At 38.0% G+C, this 23,857-nt stretch overlaps 2 pseudogenes; both read right to left on the bottom strand.

The window, feature by feature from the left end:
• Positions 1-2,170: 2,170 nt before the first annotated feature.
• Positions 2,171-5,633, bottom strand: LOC113506706 (annotated as a pseudogene).
• Positions 5,634-6,217: 584 nt separating this feature from the next.
• On the bottom strand, positions 6,218-23,168 carry LOC113506705 (annotated as a pseudogene).
• Positions 23,169-23,857: the final 689 nt, after the last annotated feature.

The following is a 23,857-nucleotide window of genomic DNA, read 5'->3' as shown; positions in this document are numbered from 1 at the left end:
ACTGAGTATTTATTTCGTATTGAATTCAAAATAAATAAAGTCCTTATTATAATAGGTCACAGTTTACCCGTAAGTGCAGCATTCAGCGCGATGCTAATTCCGATGTTTTCAGACGTAGGCTCCACGAATACAGTTTCGTCATTAACTACTTTAGCCTTCCGTGCATCTTCGATCATAGATAACGCAATCCTATCTTTTGTAGATCCGCTAGGATTAAAATATTCACATTTTGCATCTGAAACACAGATTTTTATGATGCCTTGCTCCGTTATGTATGGTTACCATTTAATAAAGCGTTTCCCACGTTTTAAAAAAGTTGTCTGCAACTCGTCTGTTACTTACATATTTCGCAGGCTAAGCCGTAGTCTTTTGGAATCTTATTTAATTTAATAAGAGGAGTGTTACCAATAACTTCCAGGACACTATTATACACCTTGTTGTTAAAAAGACCACTGAAACAAATTCTCTTCTTTATAAAGTTGCCATTAGCCAGGTATATTATTATATTATTACCAGGAATATCCCCAGAGTAACTAGGTACCTACTGACTCTAATAATAGTAATGTTTACTACCATAATCTGTGTCCCCCGCCTAGCCTTTTCATAAGGTCAGTAAAAATTGTAGTGGAACTAACTGGGCTGGTCAAGTCAGACCAGGTGAATTTGGGGGAAAATTTGTAAACTTTTCCCAACTTTCGCGTGAGTACAGTAAATTTCAAAGTACTTAGGGAATGGCAAGAAGAAGACGCCTGGGCCCCTATTCTGCTATCTACAATGGCCGATGAATGAAACCGATGAATGAACTTGGCTTAAAATGAAAATTTTTGTATTCTCTTAAGCATTTTTCTACACAATAATTGGAAATTCAGTACAAGTCGGTACACTCTAGATCAATACAATTAACTTCCAATCATTGTATTGGCAAAATACTTAAGAGAATAGGAATAATTTCAAATTTAATTCAATAGCCATTCATTTATGGGCCATTGTAAGATAGCAGAATCGGGTCCCGTTTTGCTCAAATGATTTATTGATGAATAATACAGAGAGGTGGAAGGAGGGAAGGATGGCCTTTACCATGCAGTGGGACGCTACGATTCCTAATGGTAATAATAAATTTTATTAATAAATAAATAATAGTAATTTTGCATGAAAATACGTTTACCGCAGAAAGGCTGGTAATAAAACCAAAGATCAACTGTCTAGGTATCTTTCCTTTATCATAATAGCAATAATCAAGCGCTTCGAAAATACTTTATACACGTGGTATAAAGTATTTACGAAGCGTTTGATTATTTTTAAATGCTATCTCCATAATTATGCATATCGACAATTCGATTTTATTTATGTATTTTCAGAGCCACGTAACTGTTACGACATTGGTTGTTTGGAGATCTGTTATATTTTTTACATGTTGTCATCGATCAAGTAGACTACAGCCACATGGTATTTTTGATATCTCATTATTAATCCAAGTGTTTGAGTAGAAAAATCAGTAGTAAGTAGTTGGTATGAACTAGAGAGCGATAATTCTTTATATTTCAAAATTGAATTACTGCAATAACTTATAAATAGAATAAAATGTAACGTAATTTAATAAATGCGTACGGACGAGAAAGGACCTAGGTACTTGTAGTGTTGGCTGTTAATATCGTTACTGTAGTATTATAGTCGTAAAATATTATCGGTTAGGTATTACAACATACCCATTAGGTCCAATAATGAGCGCCTGAACAAAACTTACGCGAAATCCGAGTTGCTCCGAGATTCCGTATCGAAGGTCCTCCTCACACTCACAAGGTTACTTGTGCACCTCTTGAACATCCTTGCTTACTCAATCTAAGTGCTCAAAACTATGGGACACTAGTACTTAAACTCTGAGAGAAGCGCTTGGATTTCCCTATTTATAAGAGCGTTAAAAATTTACGGTCCATGGATTTTACGGCGTTTCAATATAAAAGAATGACGATTTTAATGAATATAACTATAAATATTATTATAATGATTATAAAAGTTATGCTATCAAGTTTTGTTACTTTTATTACCCAATTGTCCTCAAGAATTAATGTGAATAATGAAAGTAAAAATATAGGTATCATTATAATGAAGGGTGTAAGGAAATCAATTACCTTACCTACTTGGCGAAAAGAGTCGGTAAAATAAAATATCGTTTTCTATGGTATATATAGTAAAATAAATATATATTTCAGAGTAAGCATACATATTGTTTTTGTGTTAGAAAGGTTTCTATTGAAGCAGTGAAGTAGGAAAAAAATATTTGTACCTAGTTCACTGCTTCAATTTTCGTACATAATTTTTTTGGTTGTGAGGTAGGTTAGTTACATTTCTTTACAAGGTTGGTTGTGCTCGTAGATGTACTCGAGGATATCGTCTCCCGTCACCACGCCGCTGGCCACGAAGAATGCTGAAACAATGGAGTTATTGTTAGAACAATCATTTAATTAGAGAGTACGCTATGAAACCATTGTAAAATGCAATGTAATAATAGGAAACTTGGAACGATATTTAAATTGGCAGAAAATACCTATTTTATAGAGTGTGTGGGTAATTACTTCGGGATAGTAGTAGGCTTATTTCAAGGCAAGAACATAAAGTTACTAATCGTTCTAATCTATTGTAAATGACCACAAGATGAGTGCATTGATATATGCGTTTTTTGCCCCTTGTAAAATAGGCTAACTAAACGGTCAACTAGTATACTTACAACTGATGTCGAAGCCTTGCTTTCCAATGATCACGAAGGGAGCAATGTCCAGCATTCGCGACAAGAGACCGATGGTCGGCTTTCCTCTCTCATCGTTGTCTGCCAACGTGTAAACGTGCTTGTCGAGGTGGTCAGTGACGGGGTCGGTGAAGTCAAACTCTACGCAGTCTTGCCCAGGGAGCTTGGTAGGGTTTGTGGCTCTGTTGCGAAGACTGTCCTTTGAAACTACTCCACAAAATGTCTGAAACAAAAAGTGCAATGAGTTTTTGAAGCAAGATGTTGACTCCAGTCGCTGAGTGCTAAGCTAAGAAAAGTTTATTATTCGAATCAAAAATCTGAGACGATTCTATTTGAGATAGTAAAAGTATCAAAATCTGTTGTAAATATTTACCCAATATTATCGACAATAACAGCGATGTTGACGTTGTTAACCTTCATGGCCTCAATGGCTTGCTCGCAGCTGCTGTTCTTGTTCAGCTTGGGTACGTGCGGGTTAGGTCTAGTTCGGTGATAGGATTTTTCCCCACCTGAAAAAGATCATCATGTTTACTGATGATACTAAACTCCAATCTCCTCAATTAGGTACCATAGGTCATAAGTTACTGCGCAAATCAAGTTTCATTACCATTAAAAACGTACTCTCACTAGTTAAATTATACTGAAGAATATAATAGCTACTTACTTCATGGTGTTTTCAGGGGGCTCCATGAACCCATGGGCCTCCATCCACTGGTCGCTGACGAACTTGGACATGTAATTACGGATCCGTCGGCCAAGATCACCACCACTCGCTTGCCAGCTCCAATGTTCAGGGCTTTTGCAGCTTTGATAGCAGCTGACATAGCCGAACCGCTACTTCCACCTAAAAAATACATTAATTTACTTAAATGCCAGGCAAATAATAAAGATTTCTCATCATATTGAGTAAGTTTGATAATTACCACATAACATTCCTCCTTTTTCGCCAGCTCCCGAGACATCAAGAAAGCTTCTTGATCGGTGACCACCTCAACGTGATCCACTAGGGTCTTATCTAAAACAATAGGAACCCATGTTCCGCCGATTCCTTCCACCTGAAAAATAAACGCTTCATAATTAAATAAGCTTCTTCTATGTCGGGAGGTCTGCGTCAAAATTATGCGAATTATTGCGGATTTAATCAATGTTGGGAGCAAGCAATAGTGGGAGCTAGTAAAACATTCATCAGACAGGCTTCTGGTATAGTTTTTACAGGTTACGGCAGGAAATCTTAATATTTAAAACAAAAACTTACCAAAAACGAGTGTTGTTTCCCGTTCTTGTTGATCATGATGGAGCCGTCTGGCTCGGCCGCTACCAGGATGCACTTCGGGTTTTTCTCCTTCAGCCTCTTGCCGACACCTGTCAGCGTCCCGCCGGTGCCAGCCCCCAACACCACCATGTCCACGTCGCCTAAAGCTGACACTATCTCTTCTCCAGTACCCTCGTAGTGAGTTCTTGGGTTTACTTCGTTAACAAACTGGAAAATACTTATTATTCAGAATCTGACATTTAGTGATAGTGAAAATAGTTAATAAATTAATTCAAGGGTGTTAGGGCTTGTCATGGTCAACTTACTTGGTTCAGCATGACAACCGTGTCAGGATTTTCATTTTTCAGTTGACGAGCGATCGATATCTCCAAATCTCCATTTTTAGTCTGAATCACTTCAGCTCCAAGTAAACGCATGGTATTTACTTTTTCTGACGAGTTTTTATCTTGTGTCACAATTATACATTTGTTTTCTAGAAGAAAAGAGAATTGCCAAATTAATTAAAAACCAAGTTTGAATAGTAATTGAAGTATCTAAGGCTTTACTCTGCGGCTAGATTTTAATTATATTTACCCATAAGAGCAGCATTGAATGCAATGCCTATGCCCGTATTCCCAGACGTAGCTTCCACAAACTCAGATTGATCATTGACAAGTCCCCTGACACGCGCGTCCTGCATCATGGACAAAGCGATCCTATCTTTGATAGAGCCGCTCGGATTCATGAATTCACATTTAGCGTCTGCAAACAAGCGGATAATGTTTAGAAGTGTAGTAACTTAAACAATAAAGTTAGCATTACATGTTCAACGCAAGAAAACAGAACCAAATCAGATTTAGAAACTGACAGTTTTATCAACATTGGAATAATGTTGGTAGGCTTCAGCAAGTTTTAATAAGAGTCTAGAGTTTAAGCTAGCTTTGCGTAAGAGCCCCAACATCTAGATATATTATTTCATTTTACCTTGTAAATCAAAGTGTTCACTGGCATTTGTTGCTGACTGTTAAATTCAACAAATAAAATTCTACTTACAAATTTCACATGACAGTCCATAATCCTTTGGCACTTTATTCAGCTTGACAAGAGGAGTGTTTCCAACTAACTCCAAAATGCTGTTGTAAGCCTTGCTGACGGGTTTTGTTGAACTGCAAAAATATTATTATGGTTAAGGCCTATAATATTGGAGCTAAGTGTAATACAAAATACAGGGATTGTTGTCGTGAACAGTTGCTCAAAGTTAAAGCATCATTTTCTCCCTCTTTCGAAGAAAATCCAAAAGACGAACTGCTTAAAAGGCTAAATATAAGACGCTAGACAGATTTCCAAAAAAACAACTGACCCTTTTTAATACGTATTCAACGTAAATACCTACGTAAAGGGTACTTACTAGTCAGAGACGTCACACGCGATTTAATTACTGTATCCTCTTCATTTTTTGTTTACGAGATACAAGAAAAACCAAGTGTCCAATATTTTTTGGAAATGTTTTTTTTTGTCGAATACCCTATTAGGGACTAGCCACATCATGGTTACTTACCCATTTAACTGGAGGCCAGTTTGCGGCTCCTTGTTGTAACGCCTCCTCACGCTGACCAGGTTACTCGCCTTCTTATACATTCTGATGCAGTACAGTAACTATACTTTATTGCAATGTGGAACGCTTGGGCGTATTCACAACTGAATGTAAATTCAGACTGATGTTCCCACCGTCCAAACTGACTTATATATATTAAGAGCTAAGGACTAAGGGTATCGTGACGTACACTATGAGGAAACCATTACTAATTACTCATCAATATTTGCCAACGCCGTTTTCCGTTGCGTGTGGTAAATTTCGTTATATTCGTTAAGAAGTAACGACAAACATTTAAGGAAAATGAATAGGTTTAGTGAAGGACCTTTGCGTATTTTTTTCTTCTCGTAAGAGTCATCTTCATGATGATCTAGTCAAATATACACGTTGTCAGAAATCGAAAAAGATAGAGACGTTTGGAAGATAAAGGGAAGAAAATCTAAATCAGGCAATATGCATCAAAATTGAGTTGCCAAATATCCGGTAGGCTAAGTTCGTCGAAACAAGATAAAGTTTTGCCGGATAGTAAGTGGTGTTAAACAGAGGAAACGATAGACTGGGAATAAAAACGAGTTTTGTAAATAAATTTTCTTTTCTTAAACATTTTTAATCCAATTGTTTTTAATACCAACATTAGTAAGGATTTTAAGATCTCGAGATACAAAGAGCGCAGTTACAAAAATTTTCTTTAAATATTTACATCGTATTAGAGGAATTCCGACAAACAGCTTTTCTTCCATTTCTTTTCTAGAATTGGAATAAGCCTTAACGAAGTAAGTTAGTAACCTTTGTCCTAAATAAAATGACTCGTTTACGCTATAAATATAGACCTACTACTTTTGTTGAACTGTCTGTCATTTTGTTCACATACTCTTAACAATCACTATTCTTTGAGCGTCCTTTCACATTTGGCACTTTTTAATATTAGGTTAGTGTCTGTACGACAGACACAGTGCACTGAACCACCAGGTTTAAATCACTTGGAACAATTTGTTCACATTTGTTGTTCATCACTCGCTAACTACAGTTGTATTGGTGTCTGTATGTTTGTCCGCGTAGTTCTCGTAAAGCCGGTTCCAGAACTCGACTCTCTTCGTCTCGGGGTCCGTCTTGACGGTGAAGTTGCCGTCGATGTCCAGGTAGCTCACGTGCTCCGTGTTGTTAACGCGCGGCCACATAAAGTCCACCACTGACTCGTAGTCCACAGGCGGCGTCGGGTTCCTAAAACAAATTGATGCAAACGAAGCACAATACGGTGATCAAAATAAAAGAACAAATAGAAATACAAATAATACCAAGATTTAGTGTTACTCCTCTAAATAAAATGTATTGCGTAATCTACAAAAGGCATTGCATCCATCGTGAATTCATGACGAAAGTTACGACAAATTGCCAAATATCTATTTCACGAAGCACTCATGCATATATGTATGATTGTTAATCATTTATAACTGTTATCATACATTTCAAGTGAATGAATTGCTTTCTTATTGATTGTTGATAGCTTATGTTTAATTCATTTCCAAAAAAAAAAAATGTGGTCATTAGGTGTATCTGAATCAATAAAATCTATATGTACTTATATGCTATTTGATAGACAAGGAAAGAGAGTCTGTGGAGAAAATAAAGTTTGGCCTTACCCTGTTTTAGCAAAATTCGTCCACATTTGTACCATTCGCCGCGAAACTGCTAGTTCAGGTGAATCATCGTCTAATCTGTAGTTGAGTCTGGAGAAGTAGAACAGGTATCCCATCTCGTCACCGTGGCAGGCGCCGGGATGCGTGATGCCCAGCATGCGCTTGAACAGCCCTAGGGCTCCGTCAAACGCGAACCGGTACAGGTACGTCGGGCTGGTGCGGTTGCTCTCGACCTGCTGACGTACTGTCTCCAGGACTGGTCGTAGGAACATTACATCTGTAAATAACTAAAGAAAAACCATGTTATTACAAAGACATATAAATGTCGGAATCTACATATTTATTAAAAACATATTTAAAAAAAAAGTATAGATATAGAATAAAACTGAAGAGTTTGTTTGTTTGAACGCGCTAATCTCAGGAACTACTGGTTCAAACTGAAAATTCTTTTTGTGTTCAATAGGCCATTCATCAAGGAAGGTTTAGGCTATATAATATCACGTTACAACTAATAGGAGCGAAGATGTAATGGAAAATGTGGAAAATTAATTTATTTAGGTTATTTCCATATCTACGGTTTACAAAAAAAGAAATATAAAAAAAAATACAAAAATATGCATATGTCGGAACATACATATTTAAATAGTGCAATTATAGAACCGATATGCATATCGTGTTGAGAGTCATTCATTTACATTAATTTTGACAATATATTCTGCGGCAAGATAAAATAAATATATATCTACGGTTGACAGATGCATTTGCAAACACTGCTAGAAAAAAAATAGACGGTCATTCGACAAATGTAAATTATATTAGTTAATCTTACATCGATGAGATTGTTAACATTCCTGGTGTCGACGGGTCTCTGTTGGAAGTAGAATGTCCTGATGGCATCTGATATTGTGTCGGTGAGGGTGTCGTTGCCGAGCAATTCTGGTGGCACCACGCGACGGAACTCGCTCTCCAACTCACTGAGCAGCTTAGGATAGCGTTGTAGACCTGGAAAAATAACAAATGGAAAATGAATAAAACAAATTGACAATGAAAATGAATATCTTCTTTTTTCTCTTTTTATATATAAAAATGAATAGCTGTTCGTTAGTCTCGCTAAAACTCGTGAACGGCTGAATCGATTTTGCTCATTTTAGTCTTGAAATATCCGTACTAGTCCAGGGAAGGTTTAACGTGAGAAAGTATGGAAAAGTAGCGGCAAAGACAAAAAAAACAAAAACTGTTAAATAACAACGAAATCGGGGACTACCGGGTGAAACCGCGGGTAACAGCTAGTCTGTTGTAAATATGTGCAGGGAAACATAGACTTTCCTCCGATTCCAAGGCCCAATAACATTAGGTAGAATAGGTAGAAACCTCTTTAGAAAACGGTTTTTTTTCGTTCGATATTCAGATTTCGTGCTTTGCTGTTTTGAAATGAAGGCCTATCGAGGTATTTGACATCTTCTGCCGGTGACTAACGTTATTGCCAATCAGATGTAAAATAAATTCCAGGGTCAATTTTGTTTTCCTAATATTAAGCCAAGGTTAATATTTTGTAGATGAAATGCCACTAACAGTTTTGAACACAGTTCGGCATGTCTGCTTATTCCATTCCTGAAACGTCCTTGGATTCTAATTCCTAATTAATATAAGGTATAATCAACTAGCCGAACTTGATTCCGGAATTTTAGATCATTCTCGAACAAACTATAAACATGAATGACCAGGCCTCATCCGTGATCCGCCCGCTTGTTGAGCAACATATTACTACCTTACGTAACACCAGAAACTAGTTAACAAGTACATTAATACAATAACGGTAACTGTTCTTTTTTATTTGATAATGGATGTCCTAAACTTGTTCTCAGTAATAATTATGATCTACAGGAATATCCTATTTCAAATTTGAGTTTCCTTTAATGGAATCCCAATGCGGTTTAGTCTACGTGGGTAAGCATCCGCTGCTATGAGTAATAGTTGATGAGAAACGTCTTCGTTTGGTGACATTTCACGAGATCGACTCATAATGTCGAATTTTCACATTTCCTCATGACGTTTAACTAGTTGAAAGAGACGTGGGCACGTAGCTACACTTACAAAAAGCACCAACTCTTCATCGTGGTAAAAGTAAGTCATTAAATTGCAGTATGAATAAGTTTAAACGTCATATCTGTTTGAGAGTATGTCATATTGTTTCGCAGGAGCTGTCAAGTGCATGTGGGAAAGTAGCACATTGCGAATATGATCGCATGTTATTTTATTATGTAAATACGGGTAACGAGCCAGTTGGGTGGCGGCGGTCAGCCGCTCGCGGCCGCTGTCTTTGAGCACAGTTAGACCGTTATGTAATGTCGCAAATTACATAACAAACGCATGCTCTTTACGGTGTAACTAACGTTAAATGGCTTTTGTCGATATTGTTTTGTTATACTTTAATTTCGGTATGTTAACTAACGGTTAATCATGTTATAGTTTTTCTCTAGTTAAGCCATTGGTTACTGTGTAAGTGATCAATATTGATTTTAAAACATTATAATGATAAATGATATCGTTTTTATACTAAGTATCGTAGTTCTTTGAAGGCATCAAAATAATGCTTGTTTGAAGCAGGCTGAAGATATGTAACAAACCTGAATCACTTACAAATCGGTGATTTCATACTTCGCTAATTTTATACATTTTGTTTATTGCAGTGAATATAAGTATTCTGCAAAGTTTTTTTTCTTGTTATCATCCAGGTGATTTTCAAATCAATATTCGAAAATTTTCTGAAACTTTTCGTAATAATCTATAATTTTGAAATCAAAACGTCGCTAATGATAGTGAAATCTGAGAAATGAAGGTTGCGAGATTAGCACTCGAATATGACACATCAGCGACATTGTGATTCCCTCAACGCTATAGATAGAAATGAAAATCATTTCAGTATCACAAAAGTAAGTTAAGGAATGTCCGTAATGAAAGAATTAATCTGTGATTGAAAGATATATTTGTGTGAACCTCAATCGTTAGCGTCAATTGAAATCGCTCGAATGTACCTATGTCTTTGGCACGTCAACATTAAATTGATGTTAACAATCGTAGAAATGTCAATTGCCTTAAGTTCGGAAGGTATTAGGTATAAAGGTGTACTGGTGTAGAGGTTGTTGAAACCACAAACTTTGTTTATATGTTGGATTTCAGAAAATGAGTAATTCTCCTTAAAGTATTGATCAATCAACGATAAGTTATGAATACAAGCATCCGAAACGACATTAAGTAATAGGGAATTCTGAACAAATATTGTTTTTCCTCCAAGGTAAATCGCTCTAATTTACATAGGTCATAAGTTGTTAATTACGTAATGGAACGCGAAATTCAAAAGTTACTGAATCGGTGCTATTCTTTTGTCCACCGCATTAATAGCCCGATTGAATTAATAAGGTAAATCATAAAACTAACAGGTTTTATATATAAGATGTACAATGTATTTAGGTATTGTAGAAATGTGGTAGGTACTTATTACATAGCCATCAAATATGTTCAAGACTTGTATAATTTGCAATGAGCTTCGTATAGGGCAACTAGTTCCGTTCACTTGGCTTGCAAAATGCAAGTGAACGGAACTACACTAATTCGTATCTACTTAATATCAATTAAGTGAATGTAGCCGACCGCAATTAAAATTGGATATTTCTTAAAGCTCCCGATTTAGATGTGTCCTGCATTCCTTAGTTACCAAAGGACTTTAATTAGAAAGGATTCTTGCCCAATACTTGGTGATCTGTATAGAAATGTTGCCTTAACTGCAATTTTAAGCTGCTCAGGCATGGGCAGGACTCGTTTTGATCGAAATTATTTCGGATTTAAGTCAGTTTATATATGATGTAAATTTAACGCGCCTTAAACTATAACTAACTTACGTCTGAACAATATAATGCCCTCCTGTGCGTTGTACCCAGTGAGGAAGGGCACGTCAGCTCCGGGCAGCGTCTCTGCGGGGGGCCGCGTGAGGAAGGCGTCAGGCCCGTCCGCCTCCAGCGCCGGCAGGAACGGAAGCGCTACAGTGCTCTGCAGGTCAGCTGACTTGCCTGGAGAGCTGGACAGCCGAGCTCCAGCCTTCACTAGAAGCTCGCTCGGAGTCGCACGGAGATAACCTACCATATTTTAGTAAATACGTAGGTAAAACGAAGCTGCGAGATTTTAAAGCAAGATTCTTCTGCACAAAATGTAATACTTCAATTTGCTCTAAGTTACAAATTGTTTTAATTCCTTGTTAGTTAATTAACTTAACCTAAAAATAATCGAAAGATATTTTTCAGGATAGTTCTGAAACTTTAAGATTAAATAAATGGAATAAGATGGAAGTAAATCTTCAAAGTTTTTAAATATCATAAGTAATATCGCGATCCTTAAAAATATAATGGAAACGTAAAAAATAGGTACAGGTTTCTCAGATTGCTTATTGCTGTGTTTTCGCAGATTGCTGATATTTACTTTGAGCAATACTCTATAATACCTACCCAATAATAATCTTACCTAGTAATTCCGCAGTGCTGTTGGTATCGATCCCGAGTTCCCTGCCGAGCTCGAAGGCTCGTGCGCGCGGCTCCTGTGCCAGCGCCCACGGTGCAACGGCGACACCACTCTGAGCTATTGCAGCGTGGAACAAACCCTACGGAAGTGTATAACTATTTGATTTGTATCTGAAGGTATTCCTTAAATCAAGTAATGTAGGCAAACAGTCAAGAATTTATTAGAGGGCCCGGACATGGAAATTCCTTAAGATTTCACATTAAAATCCGTATAGTAGTCGCTATCAAGATTGTAGTGTGTTGTCCTTGTATTTGCAAGGGTTTCTCAATTTTATCAGCTAAATAATTGTTCTGTGTAGCAACAAACCTTGTTTATTATTGTGTCACAGTGGGTTTCCCTTTGTATGTTTCAATTCGGCGCTTCCTGTCGCTGTACTGTAATTTGTGTTGTGGTTTTTAGGCCGAAGATAACATATGGCTCAAGGCCACTTAATATAGCCATAGTAACAATTACCTACCTATATACTACTCACTGTTTACCTCATAATAGCAGTCTGATAGAAAAATAAATAAGTCCTACCCAAGAAGTAATAATGGAGAACGAGTGGACAATTTTTAATTGGAACTTTATTTTTGTAATTTCACCTTGATAACAAATGTTATAGAGCGATTTCTAGCTTATGGCTACCTGTAATATTTGGAATGGTGCATAGAAAAAATAATTACTCTACCCAGCTTATCTAAAACTCTAAATTCCTGTTTGGTTTTAGAAAATATCGAAATTCATGTATGCTTATTAGTTTGTCTATTGTTTTACCGGTTTTCATATTGTTTCCTCGTCTAAAAATATGTTTTGCTGTCGGGTTTACTTACCTACTTCAAACGCTCATCCGCGTCTTCGGTGCAAAACATACTCGCGTATGTACTAACAGGATAAACAATAACATTGTTCTAATTCGCTAGGAATAAGGTCACCTGTGTTTGTCTCCATGCGCTTTAGGTACCTACTTTATGTCTTCACTTCATAAAACAAATGGCCACAATAACAGAAGTAGTATAATACTGTGCCACAATTGTCACAAACAACTATTTTTACATTTCGTTCTACGCTAAAAACGTAAAATGATCTTAATTGAATTAAATCCGTCTTCAAGTCAGTCATTACGACCTGCATTCTTATACGATACTTTGCGTAATCATTTTAATTTGCTTACATAACGACACGTACCTACCTTGATTCTATACCTCAACACCACCATTTGTACTCTGTAGTTATTATATAGTCAACGTCTAGATAATTATGTATAGAGACTGGTGAATATTGATTTCTTAACGACCGCCATGAGTTTAGAAAACTGCTGTATGGGTACATTGCTACATTCTTATGGCAATATCGCAAGAGTGCAGTGATTGATTCATGCTAAGAAACGAGTCAATGATTGTTATGAAAGTTATGTAGGGTACGTATATTTTTATCTTTTACTTTTAGTAGATTTATACTGGTATGGAGGTAATACTCAAATAGTCACATAACTTAATCGATTCCGTTTAAACAGAAGAAAATATGTCGTTACTTTTCCCAATTATAGGTCACCTTGCTACCATTAGAGGGAGATTTCGAACTGGTGGCTTGGTGGCTGGATCCTACAGTAGTGAATCATGATATAACGTACGAAAAGTAAACGTACCTGCGAGGCTGGTGAGAGCATGTGCAGATGCACGGAGGCGGCGCCGGCGGACTCCCCGAAGATGGTGACGCGACCGGGGTCGCCGCCGAACGCCTCGATATTGTCCCGCACCCACTTCAACGCCATCACTTGATCCTACACACAACACCAGGCATCAGCTATCGTGTTACTTAACAGACGCAACCGTCTGACGATTTCGCAAGTCAATTAGCAAACCATCAAAACCACTTTAATTTCTAAATAACCCTGCCGGCTGCCAATCAATCATTCGATTTCTAAGTATTTATGGGTCAAAAACCAAATCTTATATAATAAAACAACCGAGAGTTCATCATTTGTGACAATATTATAAAATTGTGCCACAAAACAGCGGTTTGTCGGTAATTAAACTAATTCGGATTTCTCGTAATTCAAAAATTCATTGCGTTAAAGTACATTGCGAACTTGACCGGGATGTTTAAACCATGACCAAGGAGTGACGAAACGTGGCAAATATCCACGTTATAACACAGTTATATACAGGCGTATGTGATTACAAGTTCCACCAAAATATAAGGCATGTAAATATATGTATCGATACACTAGCTGTATACATGTTTGTAAACCAAGTGAAACTTGCGCAAAAATAACTGAACCAACTTTAAAGTCGTTGTGAAAAACTACCTACATAACAGTAGTACTTCGATCCTATATTTTATGTTACCTAGTAAATTGTGTAGCCAAATTTTCTCCTTTATCAGAAACGTACCTTAAGTCCCATGTTTCCTGAAACTTCTTCGTTTTCAAGGCTCAAGAAGCCCAGAGCCCCGAGGCGGTAGTTGAGGGTCACCAGCACCACTCCCGCGCCGACGAGGTGGTCGGGTCCGTACAAGAACGCATTTCCCGATCCCATGGCGAACGCTCCTCCATGGATCCATACCATAACCGCCAGTTTTGGGTTGTATCTGACAAAAAAGGCTCGAAATAGAAACTCATTTCCCTTATAAGGGAACTTTGTTATTTAATAATAGCTCTTGACCATAAGCTAAAAGGGTTTCAAGTGAAATCTTACAACCTGTGTGGCAGAAAACAGATTCTAAATGGGTTTTACTAATGATAGTTTCGAAAGAGGTTATTTAATAAGCTAAAAAGATGCCTAGTAATGATATAATTTATCGTTATTAATTAGGCGAGATATAGATCTATGCATGATAAGTACTTTACTTACCCAGACATTTTGTCTGGTAACGCTGGCGTGTACACGTTTAGGAAGAGACAGTCCTCGTCGCCCTTATAAGTATCGAACAACATGAATCGATGTGGGCAGACGGCGCCCTCTTCCAGCGCGTCCCGTACTCCGGTCCAGGGTTCCAGTGGCGCGGGTGGCCTGAAGCGAAGAGACCCGCGAGGTGGCTGCGCGTACCTGTAAAAAGAATATTTAAATATGCGTGTAACTTTAGACCTTTTGGGATGGTACAAACAGAAAAGACGTAGGACGAGGACGCGTAGTAGACGGGCTCTCCTTACAGAAGCGGCGCGGCAAATAATGAATAGAAAAGACAGGGCGAGGACAATTGTGGCGCTTAATTCGGACACTTAAGTGTTTGTTAATTCGGTTTTGTTGGTACAATTGGTAATCATAATATGCAATTCAAGTCATCAAAATGTCTCGCTTTACAAGACAACCTATAATTATTAATTGAATTCATTGCTCGACTTACCGGCCAAACATTATGTAATCGTTTAAAATGCGATAAAAAATATAAGTGGTGTATTATAATTATCATTACCTAATACCCTTGAAGCTGTAGTATGGAATTTGTGATGTGGTTCTGGTGACGAGCTTTCGTCCTCGGAGCACTCCGAGTTGTGTGAAGACCAGCGGGCCTCCGCCGACCCTCATGCGGTCGACCAGCGCGTGCACGAGCCGCGCCGCGCGCGCCGGCACCGCCTGCACCGCCGAGCGCGTGCTTCAGCCCCACCGACTCACTCACTGTACTGGATAGCCGACGCCATGCTCCTGTCACCTGGTGATAATTAAGCAGTTTTGAGAATGGACCCCCAAACCCAAAACCCACTATATATAATGAATCAACCAGAGAAATAATAATAATACATTAAAAGCTTTCTTTTTTATTATTTCTTATTATTTCCTTCACCATAAAGTGACTCTTTTAATAAAAGCTTCGAGTATTTTCCCAAATTTTCTTACTAGGGCAAAATGTAATTATTACCCGATTCAATAAAAATGTTATGTAGCAGTTCCATAAAAGTCAATTCATTTCAGTATTACTAGCGAATTAAAAAACCCTTACTTGCATCTGCAGTTAAAACTTAACAGATCTCTACATTTTTCAATAACAAAAATGATTATACTTAACAATAATTATCACCCGTTGGCGTGCGTTTAAGTACCGTGGTTATCTTATTAAACCAATTTCAGTTAAAGTGTGACCATTGACACCTGCCGTGAGACCACACGCAAACACGCGATATTCAGCAACTTCCAAACTTATAAATACTGCTATATTATAATAACATGTATTACAATGAGGTGGGTCTCCATAAGTATACATATACTTCTTGCATGTTACCGAAAAAGTAACAACAATTATGACAACTTCAGGTATTGATTTTGTTTTTTTGACATTATATGGCAGACATATTTTTTTAATAATTACTACTTGCCATGGCACCAGTTACAGAAAGGCCAGCAATTTCATCAGTGTAAATCTAGAGTAACTTTAAGGTTTGTAAAACAACTACGTACCTACTACGTCTGATAGTAAAAGTTTATATAACCAAATGCCATCTCCACATCCGTTTACCGTCAAAAAATAATACATAAATATATGGAAATTAAGCTTTCTTCCATAAGTCACGTGGTTTTTCCAGTTATCTCCGTACATTTCAGCTGTTTTTTGAAGAAGGTAAAGAGTAGATACGCCTTTTCCTAGTTACGTTAACAACTAAATTCCTACCAAATACTATAATATCGTATCTGATCTAAATATAACAAAGAAGGAATATTACAGTTTTACTAGGCACGGTAGAAGGTCATGGCGTATCCTCTCGGCCGGCCGTCAGCCGCGTCCGGTGGCTTTATGAAACGCTGCGCTCTCCCGCGACTGCGCACCGCATTGCGAGTCTTGCGACAATCTCACCTTGTTCCGGTATGTTATACACATTGCCGACGTAATGAGATAATTACCACCTAGACTATTTTTAATCGTTTCATCACCAGCCTATTGCTAGTTTTAAGCGTCTCCCAATGTATGCCGCAGAGTCCGGTTCATAGAGTCTACGTCCAGTCGTGTTAAATCATTCAACACATCACGGATAAAACAGTATCATTTGAACAATAACGACTGTCGATATTTACTAATTGTCAAGGCAAGGAAGGCTTAGCTTTTTTTTCAAGTTGAGTAAGTAGTGTTTTGGTCAAATTGTATTGATCAATTGGCCTCGTCCAAAGTTTGACACATACTTATATTAACATGGCAAAGTATTTAAATTCTCAGGTGTCGTCACTTATGTAGTTATAATTGCTAAGGCAATTTGCTGTCAATATTTTTTTCTTCTTTTTTGACAATAGTTGATAAATTATTACATGCATACCTCCTCGTCATGCGAATGTTGTAATGTACCATGGGTCCAACAAAATGCGAAAGTAAAGCCTTGTCATTAATAACTGCTTCATTGAACATCTTATGTTTCAATTTAATTACATAACAAGGCATAACAATATAAATTTTATTAAGGTACTTAGACATTACTTTAAAATTTTTTTTTTTTTTCTGGTTTAACGTATAGCTTACATAAATACGAACACAACGCACCATTTATGTAACACACAAGTTTAAAATACACAGAGAAATTACATAAAAATTGATATTTTTTATTCAGATTGACAACTTGATCGAGCCTTAAAACAAGTTTTTGTTAATAATTGTTTATGTTAATTACATAATAAAGATGTGATAGGTACGTTGTAAAGTACATATTGAATGCCGTACATATTGTCTGGGTTGTTATTAAGGCTTACTTTAAAAAGTAAACGAAGGTTAATTGTATTTATTGCGCCCTTGATTTTAATAGCAGGGGCTTCTGTCCGGCTTCTATAATGCAGTTATGTATCATAGCATCGTTGCGGTATGTAAATTATTATAATAAATAGCAAATCGAAATGGAAAAAATGTATCTGAAAAATACTGATAGTTGAATGCGTTTTTTTAGGTTACCTTACATAGGCAAATACTTCTTTATACTAATTTTTGCCTAATTAATTAGAACCAGATAACTAAATGAGCTTGACTCTTGCATCATGAACTGGGCTGCACGTGCCTTAGAAAGAAAAGGAAGATGAAGGAAAAGGCTGTCGGAAAATCATTATCTCCCTACACTCAATCAACCCACTGAAACACTGACTTGTTTTGTGGAAAATAGTTTTACGTGAACTCTTGTTATAAGAAATTATAAATAAACAATAATATTTAAAATGGGCATGATAAAAACAGTATTGAGAGCCTATTTATAACTTTAACTCTTGCATCTTCAAACTTTAATAAACTTTTTATAAAAGAGGTTTCGTTAAGGATTTCCTCGTTACCAAGCCATGATGTATTGTCGTAAAGGCCACCCGTTTATTTACTACCTACAAGTTTAACTGCACCGCACCCTGACCGACTCATCCACGATTCTTTATTGGAACTTTATACGTCGCCCTCGGTCCTCTTAATCCTTGCAACAGTACTTACATAACACATTACGATTACAAGTGATGCAACCTTTTTACTGTTGTTTCGTCGAAAACGGATGTTCAGTATCCACCTACTTCTATATATAAGTAGGTATAGAAATAGAAATTCCAAATTCGTAAAGTCATTTTTCGGATTGCCCAATTAAGGGCAAAGAGCTTGTTCAGTCTTAACTTAATATGTTCAATCCACGTTATTGCAAAAAATGCAAGCGGTTTAATTGAAATGTTAAGTTTATTTTGTGAAACTGTAATTTGTATCAGCAATTTCTGGACTAAATTATATTTGAAACTGAGGATCAGGAAGTCATTATATGAAATGAAGAGACATAGCTGTCACATGGATCAATTGACCTAAAATATTTGCAATCAGTTGCAAAGATGATCTTATGGTATTACAGAAAAGTCGAGAAAAAATGCGGTTAGGCGGTTAATCTATTTTGGAATTATCCGATAAATTCAAAATTGCCACATCTGAAGCTGATGATTTCCGGGTGAAATAGTGTAATCTTATAGTAACGATAATAGCGAACGAATTATATTTAGAATACACCACAGTGTGTATGTATGATGGCGAATAGATAGTCTTGCTCAAAGTCTAATTATTTTAAAAAGAGGTGGTTGCTCCATAAAGGAAATTAAAGTTTTCATTCCAATTTCGTAATAAAACTTTTTTTGTCCTCAAACCAATATGAACGTTAATATTTTTTCCCTTGAGTTGAGTAGTCACGTTTGCAAGCCACGTGAATAATGATGCAGTTATTGAACATTGACTACTAACGAAATTGCGAATACACAGGTATGTGCAACATATGTATAGGTACAGCTAGGCAGTAGGTATGTATGTGTGGTATTTACTTGATGACAGTTGTTTGAAATCGGGTCACTACTTCCTCTTACGATATTCAAATATAAATAGATATTAGGTACCGTTTTAGTGTTTCAAATAGGTACAGTCAGAATCAGAAGTCCATTTAAATTTAATCAACAGATTTTTAAGATTCTTGATCCGGTTTCAAGTTGTCACTATCTCTGAGGTCCCGGGTTCAATCCCCGGTCGGGTCAATGTAAAAATTCACATTTCTACATTGTCTCGGGTCTGGGTGTTTGTGGTATCTTCCTTGTATCTGAATTCCATAACACAAGTGTTTTAACAACTTACTTTGGGTTCAGAACAATGTATGCGATGTTTTCCGCATTTATTTATTTATTTATAATAATTTAATATTGCGTCTTAGCATAAAATTTCCTGAATACCAACATTTCACCTGTACCTAACCGTAACCTACTCACCTCTCAACTACCGACGTGATATTGAAAGTACTACCTTAAATAGTTCTGTAATCTGTAGAATTATCCATCGCCTTTTATTACTGCCTTTACGATCGGACTCTTTTTTTTTTTTTTTTTTTTTTCCGGGGTGAAACGCTAATGTCTTCAACCCACGTCGAGGGCACGACGTGGGGATATGTCGGACTTCCACCGACTAAAAACACCCCGGGCCCCTTCTACTGCTTTAGCCAGAGTCACGGGATCGCTCGCGCATACTCTGCGCGACTCTGGCTGGCTCTAGTCCTTTGGACTCCTTCTCAAGGGATGGGTGTAAAAAGCCCACCCCTCACTCCTCTTAAGAACGGGTGCGCAGAGCGACGCGCCCGTCTCCTTCTTGGCCTGCTGGCTGATCGAGTGTCAGGGTGCCCTCCCTGCCACCCGCAGGCCCGACCTTACGGTGGCCGTAGGTCGTTTTGTCGTTGCCGCCTGGGACATCTGCGTCGCGATGGGATATCGCTTGACGATTCCCTCACGCGTTCCGCAGCTTCATTGGTCGCCATGGTGTTTTCGCAGTAGTCTGCTACTGCCCGCCAGGCGCACTCACTCCGTACCATGGCCGAGATCACATCTGTGAGTGACAGAGCCGGTTCGCCAATGTTTGCGACTAGGTCGCGCCTATTGTTTGCCCACGCCGGACAGACCAGCAAAGTGTGCTTTGCATCGTCCTCTGGGGCCCCACAGTGGTGGCACTCTCCTGTTGGCTCACGTCCGATCCGACACAGGTACTTACCGAAACAGCCATGGCCGGTCAGCACCTGTGTCAGTCGGTATGTAAGAGCTCCATGCCGCCGCTCCAACCAGTCCCAGAAGACGGGGCGGATGGCAGCTATGAGTTCATGCCCAGCGGTGGGACTCTTTAGGCTATAGAACCAGTCTGTCAGTGCCGCCATTCGCAACTCCTCCCTCCTTTCCCTCAAAGATAGCTCGTTGCTCTGGGTTTCATCTTGGCTTCGCCACGCGTAGAGCTGTGCTAATATTCTTGCCTCAAACTTCCAGGGCAGCGTCTGTTCGAGGAGTGTCGCCGCTTCCCCTGATATCGTGCGATACCCCCTTATAACTCTGACGGCCAACGCACGCTGAGGTTTCTGTAGCAAAGCAGCTTTGCGGACCGTCAGGCTATTTCCCCAAATTGGGGCGCCGTATAAGGCCATGGATCGAACGATCCCGGTATACAGTTTCCTGCACATAGCGTTTGGGCCACCCAGGTTGGGGAGTAAACGATCGGACTCTACCATGAAAGTGAATCTAATATTGTTCGCCGAAAGCTTGTTTTACTATCACTACTAGAACGGCATACAATAACTCGGACAGTTTACGACAGTAAAACATTTTCACGCTCGCCATTTTCAAGTTCCTATTGTGAAATATATCGTAAACGGACAACTAACCTCCAAGACGGAGATGGCACTGTTACACAATTCAAGTGCATAAAGTGGACCATACGAATGCGGCGCTACTCGTCGTTGCCCAACCATAGATGTCGCTGTTTAGGACATTCCCTGGATAACAGCAGTAATACCGTGTAATAACATGTTGTAAGTCAACGTGGATGGGTTAAAAATGTCCGTTTTCTATTGCAGAGCAAGGTTGAACACGTATTGTGAAGATTCGTTTACACAGACGACTCTTTCACAACCCCCATTCAGTTCGGTCGTGAGTCTGTCACCGTAAAGGTCGAATAAAACATCAGTGTTGCCAGTTTAAACGGAGCGAAGTTAATGGGTTTTCTTATTGTTTTACGAAATCTGATGGCCGACAATGGTAATTATATGGTATCGTAATAATTACGAAAAAATTGTACATAAAATAAGATTGGATGATGACAATTAAGGATTATTAACTTTATTTTCTTTGACAATATTACGTGGATATACAAATAATCTGTTAATATTCTTCGCGCATTCTCGTTGTACATAATACTCTCCTTCTAATGGGGTATTAGACCAAACCTATCGATTTCTTAATGTAATAAAGAGCTCATTGGCATTCTGTAACGCGCCGATATAATGTGCAATGCGTGTTTATTATACCTATTATTAGCTGATAGATCTATTCTAGTTCTCTACCAGGTACCTTGATTTACAAATTTCTTGCTTTTCGACACAAATTATTTCAGTTTTAGAATAGAATGACAGATAATTTCATTCATAACTATAAGAAAGTCTACAATAAAAATTATATGGACTGAAATCTAATAAATATGTCTACCTATTTTTTGTAAATTTATGGGCCAATCACAACTTAAAGTATTTTTTGCGGGCAAGCAAGCAAAACATAGAGCGGCGTTTAGCCCCACAACAAAAAAAATATTACTAAAAAATGTGATGAAAGGTAGAGTATCTATGTTCAAAAATCTGTACCGATACAAACCTTCATGGAGTTGAGGCTGGTAGCAGCATTGGCCACCACGTCGCCGAGCGTGGCGGGCGGCAGCGCGTCGCTGCGCACCACCAGCGCGCATGCGCACAGCAGCACAGCGCGCCACCACCGCACGCGCATCTTCGCACACAATACCCTTCACTTCACACGATAATCACCACCACAGATACAGTCTATACGTGTATTGTCTATCGACACATTCTTTCTCAACACAGTAAATTTAAACTGATACCTGCAACAAAATTATGAATAAGAAAATAAAGCTACGAAAACTAGGATTATAAGTGTCAAGTTTGTTAGCCACTCTAACTGAGAGCCATGCTGCTCATCCAGAGACTGATTAGATTTATTCGAAACGAATTTATTACTGCTATAAATCCACGCCATTTAACTGTGAAGCCTATCAAACAATTAAGTTGTGTAATTGCTATTATTTTCTACTTCAATAGATTTAATTTAAAGATCACAGTACAACAAAATTTGTAGAGCAACACATTTCTTTACCACTCTTTTCATTATCATTAGCCCTTAATTAAAACGATCAGAAACGTACTGTGCGACATAAACCACAAATAGTTTGTTCCAATCCCTTTAATTGCATTTCACGCTTATGTAGTCCACAGTCCAATATAAATTCCATAAATCGCACAATTAGTCACAGATTAGCCATATACAGGTACGATTATGTTGTTAGGCACCAGTATTTATTGCCTTCCTCAGCACATGCGTCATATATTACATGTATACATCTACTACCAACATACGTAACGCTTATTAACATAAAATTCTATTTTCGCGTCACGAGTTCGCATGTCATATTTATTACGTTCCGGGTAAACAACGGTTACGTGTGCAGTACTAGATAACTAAAGTAGGAAGTCAAGTCTGCGACGTATAAAGTCTGTGGTTCACGCTGTTCACAGCACGCTCTAGTACGAGTATCGACTTCAAAACAATCAGGTAAATGTAATATACAAGTCACTGCCAATCCCGTGACTCTTGCTTAAGCAAATGTAGAGTCCGACAGACCCCCACGCCGCGCCGTGCTCTCAGCTAGGGTTGAAGGTATTAGGTTTTCTCCCAAGACAAAAAAAAAGTTCTTCTGAACTTAAGTGTAAAACCACAAGTTTAACCAACATTGTGGCCAATTACTGTAGAGCCGGCCTTACCAGTGTCGTTCGTGGCCGACCCGAGCGAGACGCTCTCGATATTATTCAACCCACACTTTCACTCGCTAATCTATACCTACACTACCTAAATCTGAGTCACGCCGCTCATGCGCCTCTCGAGTTCCCTTCGGTAACATAATAGGTAGCTACATAATACTGCAGCTCCAACAGAGTACGTGATTACATAAATAAAGCACTAACTGATGTGATTAATTACACAATTGAGTATTAAAATAATTGTTATAAATGTATTAACAGCATAAATTGACAGACTTGAGTCGTTACGACAATTTATGAGGTAAACTAAAGTATATTCATGGAGAGACGTTGATAACCTCTTTTGTTCGCTTTTTTCCATGTCAAATAAGTGACCGCAATACATGTCACGTATTGGAACACCTACTTATAATAGTTTAAATAAGTATCACACAATACAAGTTTTGGGTTGTCATGATTTGAGTGTGATTTACACCTCTGCAGGAGCAAACTTTCAAACGGTTATTTCATCAGATTATATAAGAATTTCTTGCGTCTCGCGTCTGTGCTAGTTTTGTTCATAATTTTCAGACAAATTTTACTGAATTTGTAACGAATTAGGACGTCGTCGTCAGCTCTCCTAGATCAGATTTCGGACTTTTTTTCAACTATGAATGACTCAAATATGTTTCGAACTCTTGTTTCACTTAATTCCTTTTCCTGTAGGTAGAGTAGAGAGATAATTTAACAAAATTTATTTAATTCTTCAAAGTTACGAATGAAAAAAAGAACTACCTATGTATTGATTTGTGAATTAATAGGTAGAAGATTTTAAAACTGT

This window comes from Trichoplusia ni (assembly GCF_003590095.1).
Source record: "Trichoplusia ni isolate ovarian cell line Hi5 chromosome 23 unlocalized genomic scaffold, tn1 tig00002266_group22, whole genome shotgun sequence".
Classification (NCBI taxonomy): Eukaryota; Metazoa; Arthropoda; class Insecta; order Lepidoptera; family Noctuidae; genus Trichoplusia; species Trichoplusia ni.
The sequence above is the reverse complement of the archived record's forward strand: the minus strand, read 5'-3'. Positions and strand labels throughout refer to the sequence as shown.